General features: G+C 42.3%; 1 protein-coding gene across 1 annotated transcript in view; it reads right to left on the reverse strand.

The window, feature by feature from the left end:
- Positions 1 to 5,348, reverse strand: part of RHEX (regulator of hemoglobinization and erythroid cell expansion) — a 22,486-nt gene extending 17,138 nt beyond the window's left edge. Inside the window, exon 1 of the mRNA XM_017880839.1 lies at positions 5,255 to 5,348. The gene's annotated coding sequence lies outside the window, so the exon portion shown is untranslated. The remainder of the gene's footprint in view (positions 1 to 5,254) is intronic.
- Positions 5,349 to 9,613: the final 4,265 nt, after the last annotated feature.

Raw genomic sequence — 9,613 nt, forward strand, 5'->3', positions numbered from 1 at the left:
AAAAAAAAAAAAAAAAAAAGAAAAGGAATTGTGGGCTGGGTGCGGTGGCTCACACCTGTAATCCCAGAACTTTGGGAGGCCGAAGAAGGTGGATCACCTGAGGTCAAGAGTTCGAGACTAGCCTGACCAATATGGTGAAACCCCATCTCCACTAAAACAATACAAAAATTAGCTGGGTGAAGTGGTGGGCATCTGTAATCCCAGCAACTCTGGAGGCCGGGGCAGGAGAATCACTTGAACCTAGGAGACGGAGATTGCAGTGAGCCAAGTTTGTGCCACAGCACTCCAGACTGGGGGATAGAGCAAGACTCCGTCTCAAAAAAAAAAAAAAAAAAAAAAAAAAAAAAAAAAAAAAAAAAAAAAAAAAAAAAAAAAAAAAAAGAAAGAAAGAAAGAGAAGAAAAGGAATTGTTGTAAGGTAGATTTCTGACTACCACTTTTTAAGAGTAGTGTAGATTTGAAAAAATGTGCTACTGTGTACAGTAAATGTTATAAGAGTAGTCCACAAAGCAAGTGGAGGAAAGGAAATCATTATTTAACAAATATTGGCCCCAAGACGATGGTTTAGCTACCTGTAAGGAAAAAGAAAATAACTTAGATCCAGACCCTAGATAGCAAAATGAATTCCAAATGGATTAAGGAGGTAAATATTTTAAAATTGAGCCATTAAAATTAGAAGAAATTAGGATTAAATATTATTATATTTAAAATATTTATTAAATCCCCAGATGAGAGAAAACTTTCTCAGTTTATAGGCAATGGAAGAAATCACAAAGAAATACACGAAAAATAGATTTGGCTCTAAACTATTAGAACTTTACATGTTAAAAAAATTTAGAGGAAAAAAAAAAAAAAAAAAAAAAAAACCTGAAACAAGTAAGGCAAAACCACAGTTTTAAAGGTTTTGCATCTTTGGTTTATATAAATTGTTAAGAAAAATACTAGGGACCCCAAATAACAAATGGGTAAAGAGTGTAGAGCAGACAATTTGCAAACAATCCAGAACAGACCAAAGCTGTTACGCAAAAGGTCTCTGTACAGTGTCATTATAAAAGTGAAAAATGAGGAGCAATCTAAAGTAAAAAACAAAAACTGGAGAAATGAGGATTGAGGCTTCGAATGGAGGACCATGTGGTCATTTAAAATTACATTTAGGAAGAATTCATCTGGAGAAAGAAAACTGTTCTATGAAAATGTACAATGCAGTTGTATTTAGCTACATAAGATATAATCACAATTTTGTAACAAGTGAACATAAAGCTGGGCATGATGGCTCATACCTGTAATCCCAGCACTTTGGGAGGCGGAGGTGGGAGGACCACTTGAGCCCAAGAGTTAATAGAACATTGAGATGATCACCTGAATGTCTGAATTTCAATCAATCAAATATTTATCAAGTGGTCCATGCACATGGTCCTGTGTGAAATACTCTTGATGGCGTGAAGAAGAAAAGGCCATTTGCACTTTCAAGAGCTCATTTGTACTTGGAAAACCAAGACATTAATATGTGAAAAGTCAAAAAGCGGAAGAGATGAGACAGGTGAAGAATAATGAATTGTCAGAAGGAGTGGTATCAATAATGCATTATAGTTCAGAGGAAAAAGAGATCCCCAAGCGGTAGAATGTTCAGGGAAGAGTCACTGAGAGGAAATTATTTGAAGGACAGGCAATGGATGGATGGAAGGAGGGGAGAAAAGCAATCTAGCTAAACGTGCCTTGCCAACCCTGGCTTTGGGGCAGCTTTAGTGGAATTGATTGTCTTCTAACAAAGTTAGACTCATATTTGACCACACGTAAATAGCATAATGTGGAAACAGCTGAGTATACTGCAAAGCGACCACACAAGTGAGTATAGGCAGCTGGTCAGGTGCAGAGACTTAGTGGCCAAATAGATTGTGTTTAGGACCTCACCTCCTAGCTGTGAGTTGCTTTATTTTTCCAACTTTGGGGTTATATCTGTAAATGGGAATGGCACCTGTTTTATGGGTTGTTTTTTTTTTTTTTTGAGACAAGGTCTTGCTCTGTTGCCCAGGTTGGAGTGTCCAGTGGTACAAGCACGGCTCACTGTGGCCTCAACCTCCTGGGTTCAAGCAATCCTCCCACCTCAGCCTCCCGAGTAGTTGGGACCACAGGTGCATACCACCATGCCTGGTTAAGTTTTTAATTTCGTAGTGACAGGATCTTGCCATGTTGCCCAGGCTGGTCTCAAACTCCTGGGCTCAAGCAATCCTCCTTTTTATGTATCATAAAAAACATTTTGCATCAATTATTTAATCCTCAGAATAACGACCTTATGAGGTAGATACTATTGTTCTCCCAATTTTACATATGAGAATACCAGGTTCTAATCCCCTGTGGAGGGGACAGAATTCAGACACAGGTGGTTTGAGGCCAGAGCCTTCATCACATTGCATTCAGTATTGAAAATGCTGGCCAGGCGTGGTGGCTCACACGCGTAATCACAACAATTAGAAAGGCAGGGGTGGGAGGTTGGCTTGAGCTCAGAAGCTTGAGACAAACCTGGGCAACACAGTGAGACCCCATTCTCCACAAAAAGAAAAAAAAAAAGAAAATGCTTGGTAGAGAGCCTGGCATATATGGGTACCAGGGGATGATCCTTGGACCAGAACATTCAACTCAAAATTGTCTTAAATTTATAAATACACCCATTTCCATAAGGCCTTGTAAGAACACGGGGCCCACTCATGATTTTCAGGTGGGAGCAACACAATGTACAAAACCACAAGGTCCTGGGACATACATCCCCGGTCCTAAACAATGCCTGTTCCTATGACTGTCAATGAGTCACTCACCAGGGAACAGAGAAGGTCAAAACGCCAGGCTGAGGGAAGGGAGGGATGGAGTCTGCCAAATATCATGGGGGAAAAGGCCAACAGAGGGTTACAGGATCACCTTCATTCTCATATCAGAGAAATCTTGCCTGGATTCTCTTTGGCTCTGATCACCATGTCAGGGGCCTCACCTCATAACCCCAGGTGGTTATGAGGCTAGGGCTCATCTGGAATACGGCATGAGAGCTTAGATGAACATTCCAGCTCAACAACTTTATACATCCCTTGGGTACATTATTTCCTCTCCCTGAGCCTCAGTTTCCCTGTCTATAAAATGAGAGGGGTGGGCTAAATCAATTTAGTTCCGACATTTTGTTATTTTATAATTTTTCTAAAATGGACTAAAAAGTGAGATTCAAATTAATGAGAAAGAGCAACTTTGAGCCTCAAGTAGATAAACCACATCTCCAGTCACACTTACTGCTAGGTACAAACACTGCCAATTTCTAGCAGGGAAGCAAGTCATCCAGAGTTTCTAATTAGTAATTTTGGGGAAAGCAGTTTTGCAGGAAACTATTCGAGATAAATGCAATGTGGATGCAACTTTGTTCCAAGACTAAATCAGCAAGAACACAAAAAGTTGCAAGCTACTCAAGCAGTATTCACGGATTCATTTTGCTAGTTCCCACAAAACTCCAGATGAACTGGAAGGGGTCAAATTATTCTGTTTCATCGACTGGCCTACTAAATTTTAGGAAAACTAGGCACCTTCTACAGATTATGCACCTTGTTGGCTGAGACTGCATATATTACACTCCACAATTCATAGCACAGTACTTAGAGACACGGAGGGGATAGGGGTGGAAAAAGCATTTCAATGTGTAACACTCTGTACACATAGCCATTAAATCAATTTCCGTATAATAAATGTTGTTTAACCTTGGGGAAGCCACTTAATGTCTCAGAGTCTCACTTTTCTCCTCTTTCAATTGGGCAGTCAAATGTCTCTTTATTTGACTTATTTTCCAGTTGAAGAAACTGAGGCAGCAAGGTGTTAAGGGACTTGACGGAATCGGTGAAAGAAAACTCTTCTGGAGAACTTTAGCACGGAAGAGTGAGACCAGGCGTTTCTCCGTCTCTCCAACCCAGGGAGGGTGGGGAGCTCAGAATTATTAGGAGGGCTACATGAGACCATGGAAACGTCCAGTACCATTCCTGCCTCCTTGTCAGAATTCAGGGCCAGTGCTGGCTTCATGGGCTTGCAACCCGTGCAGACTAGTAAGGCCCTGTGCTCACAAGGACCCCATGATTGGCCTAATGCTTTGTGCCTGTCATCTTTAAATTCATAATAATTTTTGAGTAAGAGACCCCAGATTTTCATTTTGCAAGGGTTCCACCAATTATGTGACAGATCCTACTCAAGGCATTGAATTGGGTAGAATTGCCAGTGCTCACAAAATAGGTCAACACACAGAACAAGAAGCAGGATCAGCCCATCCTTGGGTACCTGATACATGCTTCCCAGCACCGCATTGTCTGAGCCCCTCCCAGGTTGGAGAAATGGAGAAAGGCCTGATCTAACTCTTCTGTAATGAAATTTTCCAGAAGAGTTTTCTTTCACTGATTCAGTGAAGTCTCTTAACACCTTGGTGCCTTGGTTTCTTCAAATGGAAAATAAGGCTCTTAATAGCACTTACGTCTTTAGGGTTGTGAGGAATAAATGGGCCAATCTGCGTAAAACTCTTTGAACAGTCCCTGGCAGATAGTAAGCTCTATATAAGGGTCAGCTGTTTCTGTTTTGTGCTGTTATTAGCTTTTCCTTGTCCAGATGCTCACACAGCCTTTTTCTTTGATGGTGCACATTCTCTGACCTCCATTCATAAAATTTTAAAACTCCCAGGCTGGCTCTCCTCCGTCCGCACATACTAGTCCTTTGCTGCTCAGAATGTTTTCTCAGGGAAAACACTCCTATGGGATGTTTATGGTGGAGATAGTCTCTGAGATCTGGTTCCCATTTGACCTAAAAAGGAAACTTCATAGCTGCTATTGGTGGAGCACTGTACTGGCACTAAATGTACATTGTCTGAATCCATGTAGCAACCCTGTAAGGTGGGTGTTTTATGCCCATTTTACAGATGAGGAAGCTGGAAACCAAGGCTCACAAAAGGTTGGCAGAGTGAGGATTTGGAACCGGTTTTTGCTGGACCCAAAGTCCATGTACCTTCTGGCCAGATCCCCGATGGCTGCTGCTGCTAGTGCAGACAGATGTCTCAGGCACAAAAAATTCATGTCCATAAAGTGTAATCTTAGGCTCACTGTAAGCTGATTGCAGGCTGAATTCCGCACCCTGGAATCTCAGCACATAAACAGAGAATCCTCTCTAAAACTTCGACACATACATGTTTGCAAACAAATGCACATTGCAAACTAATTTAAAATCCTGTCTCCACAGACAGTACTTACCCCAGGGCTATGAGCTCAGCCGGATCCTAGTCTGTGTTTCAGCGATGCCCTAATGGAAACATCTCCCCGACCCGACTCCAACCCCTACCCAGAAACTTCTGTGTCACTGAGGTCAGTCACAAGTGTTTCAACATTTCCAACAAGGCGGGGACACTGCTACTCAGAAGATAGCAATCTCGCTCGTTGAGTACAGCAGGGCAAAGGAAGAGATGATGCCTGTCTCTTTTGGCCATGCTCTGCCCAGCTCCCTGGTACAGACAGTTTGTGTAGATGGAGATTAGTAATCTCTTTTTCTCCCTGTGGGCACCATTTAAATACCGCAAATACACACGCAGCCAGGTAGAGTGGAAAGGGCACTAAAGGAGGAGTTAAGAGGCCTGAGATCAAGTCCCAGCTCTGGCACCAATGTGTCACATGAGCTCAGACAATTTGCTTTCCCCTAAAGGGACTCATGTTCTTCCTCTATAAAATGAAGAAGTAGTTCTCAGACATTAGCAAAGATCCCTTCCAACCTAGCTCATCTCTGAATCTATATGTGATGTAGTCAGAGATTAAGTGAGTAGGGGAAGTAGGGCAATAGATAAGAAAAAATTTTTGAGGACAACTTCTTTGTCATCAAGCATCAAATGAGGCCAACCAAAAATGGCTGTTACAGTTTGTACGATAACAGCAGGAAGGGAAGGAAGGCTGATTTCAGGCTCTTTGGGGGGGTCTAAAACCCCAAAATAGAAACTTAAGAGGAAAGAAGAATGGGAGGAGGATAAAATGACCCAGATATAAAACAAACAAAGAAAACAGATTTGTAGGCCTCTACGTTGTCAGTCCCTTGCTGTGAACAAATTGCCTGGTGCAATTTGAGTAACAGCTTCTGAGTTAGATATAGTCAGGTTTCAATCCTGGCTGCACCACTTGGTAGCTGGGTGACATGGAAAAAGTTAGTTAACCTCTCTGATTGTCAGTTTTTTCATCTGTAAAATTGGGTTAATAATAAATACCTGATATTTTTTAAAATCTCATAAGGTTGTTTAAGGTTAAATAATATAAATAAGTAGGCAAAGCACTTAACAGAATATCCTTTCTGTAGTGAACAACAGATGGTAGCTATCAACATTTTTTTTTTTTTTTTTTTTTGAAATGGAGTCTCCCTCTGTTGCCCAGGCTGGAGTGCCATGGTGCAATCTCAGTTCACTGCAACCTCTGCCTCCCGGGTTCAAGCGATTCTCCTGCCTCAGCCTCCTGAGTAGCTGAGATTACAGGTGCGCACCACCATGCCTGGCTAATTTTTGTATTTGTAGTAGAGACAGGGTTTCGCCATGCTGGTCAGGGGCTGGTCTCGAACTCCTGACATCGTGATCCACCCGCCTCGGCCTCCCAAAATGCTGGGATTACAGGCGTGAGCCACAGTGCTCAGCTGCTATTAACATTTTTATTCTCTAAATGCAAGTCAGAAAGCCACCCCTTGGGCTGAGTCCGTTTCAGTGTTTTATGACCCATTGATGTATCACAGCTCACTGTGGAATTACGTCTATAGCTGCAGTTTGCTTCCCTTTGCAGAGTTCACGTCAAAAACATGAAGCCCCTTTATCACTCGTGATTTAAGGAAAGCAGAAGAACACTGGTAGCCATGTGGAGTGATTTCCTAACTGGGCTCTCCACCGGCTCTAGGTTTGCCCTGCCAGTGTCAATACACACTTCGCTCTGCTCCTGACTCAGCCGTGGACACTAAGTAATCCATTCTAGCTACAGCTAACTGAGGTGATGCTAAGATGCTTGCTATTTCTATTATCCATTCACAGGAACCCAGTGTAGATATGGCAGCACCCAATGTCGCATAACATGCATGCAGCTCTAGCCTCTGTGTGGACCACTCTCGGACCAGAACCTTCCATCATGCTACTCCAAGATTCACAAGATCATAGGATTGTTAAAGATCTTTGAACACGACGTATTTCAGTGTCATTTTAGAGATCCTCATTTGATTAAGGACAGTGATGGGGCATTTTTATCACATGTCAGAGATAATGATTCCTTTATTTAAGCTACACTTTTGTGAACACTCTTGCTAGGACTGCATTGCAGCAATATGCTTCCATCTTTATAAGACACATCAGAATTTATTAGAAAATCCACCTGACTTGAACTTCAATGACCTAAAGATCTGAGGCATTTATCCTCTCTGGACTACATTTTTCTTATATCTCATTATAAGAATTTTGGATTGGATCATTTCCAGCATCCTTTCTGCTCTAAAATCTCACGGTTTTGTGTATTACATGTCATCCACAACTCTGCTTTAAATAGCAAAGTCAGAATTATCGAAGTCCATGTCTTATTCTCTGTATCCCCACGAGGCGGGATTGTGCCTGTACCTAGTATGTGCTCGACACATGTTTGTGGCATGGATAAATGAGTGATTTAAGGTGCTGTATTACATATGCATGGTGTATACATGCATCGTGTCCAGTGCTTACTACATGCAAATGCTTGCTGATCATGAGAAGATAATTTGCTCAAAACGACTCTTCAGCCTGTAGTTCCAGCATATTGGAAGGCCAAGGCAGACATACGCTTGAGCCCAGGAGTTTGAGACCAGCCTGGGCAACATACATATAGAGACAAGATTTTGCTATGTTGTGTATATGCATGCGTGTGTGTGTGTATGTATTTTATATATATGTGTGTGTATGTATATAAATTGTGTGTGTGTATATATATGTGTGTGTGTGTGTGTGTGTATATAAATTAGCTGGATGTGGTGGCATGTGCCTGTAGTCCCAGCTACTCGGGAGGCTGAGGTGAAAAAATCGTTTGAGCCCGAGAGGCAGAGATTGCAGTGGGCCATATCACGCCACTGCACTCCAACCTGGGTGACACAGTGAGGCCCTATTTCAAAAAGAAGGCACTTTGCCTGCTCCTGCTCAGAGGCTACTGGGAATGGATTCATGCTGATGCTTCCTACTGAGGTCTGGGTTCAGGGCTCCATCTGCCAAGCCCTGGGACATGTGGCCCCCTTATCTCTGCTTTGAGCTGACAGACTCCTGCCCTGAGGGTAACATGCTAGGAGAGATCAAACAGTGATAAGTGAAGTTATAACATCTGTAACATCAACAGGAAGCTCTTTTCACCCACTGGAAAAAGAACTTCTGATGGAGGTTGATAACACACTTTCACCTCCTACCCCACCCACTAGCCCATTTTGTAAGATAATGCCTCCTTTCCAAGCCTCCCCACTCTGTGCATAGTCTCCTACATTTGTGGGACACAATGTTTCACAGAAAACACAGCTGCTGTCTGTAGGATAACTGTTTTCTCTATTTTAAAGTAGGGAATGTTATGTCAACAGGATTGGGGATTTTTTTTTTTCTTTTTTTACCCAAGCCCCAGGCTTGCAAAATAATAATAAGACTGCATGTCCAGCTTTCATATGAGGTGTCAGAAATAGGATTGGGGAATTTTTGACAAGGAAGAAAAAACACTACCCTCTATGCAATCACCCTAATACATTTTTGCGTAATGCCTTGCCTGCATACTTGCATTTAAAAGAATAGATTTCCACATTATAAGGAAGGATCATTTAAAACCCACCATTCTGGTTATGTCACCCTCTGCTCAGAATTCTCCAGTGGCTTCCCTTTGCAATTAGGATGAAACCCATGGTCCTGAACAAGGTCTATAAGGCTTGTCCCCTCTGATAGTCGTGTGCCCTTTTAACTGTATTTCTGCCACTTTGCTTTCTTTTCTGTCTTCACACTCTACCAGGCTTTCAGGATGTTTGCAAATGTGGGTGCCTCTGCGTCCAAACAGTTTTCATAGTACCTGTAATGGCTGCTAAATATTTTGCCTTGCTGGCGGAGCGCAGTGGCTCAGGCCTGTAATCCCAGCACTTTGGGAGGCCAAGGAGGCAGATCACGAGGTCAGGAGTTTGAGACCAGCATGACCAACATGGTGAAGCCCCGTCTCTACTAAAAATTTAAAAATTAGCCGGGCATGGTAGCGCACGCCTGTAATCCCAGCTACTCAGCAGGCTGAGGCAGGAGAATTGCTTGAACCTAGGAGGCGGAGGTTGCAGTGAGCCGAGATTGCACCACTGCACTCCAACCTGGGTGATAGAGAGAGACTCCATCTTAAAAAAAAGAAAAAAAAAAAAATTGCCTTGCTGATATAACCCTAAATTCCTAACCATTCCTTTGGGTCATCATTCAGTCATTCCCAGGGTTTTACTATTGGCAACTACACTGTGATGGATACCTTTGTACCGACTACTTTTCTGGTTTATTTTAGTTTATTTCCTTAAAGTTCCAGGAGCAGATATTGAAGTTAAAGGAAACATCTTTACGGCTCTTGCATCATATTGACCTT

Source organism: Rhinopithecus bieti, unplaced genomic scaffold, assembly GCF_001698545.2.
Source record: "Rhinopithecus bieti isolate Rb0 unplaced genomic scaffold, ASM169854v2 scaffold_12049, whole genome shotgun sequence".
NCBI lineage: Eukaryota > Metazoa > Chordata > Mammalia > Primates > Cercopithecidae > Rhinopithecus > Rhinopithecus bieti.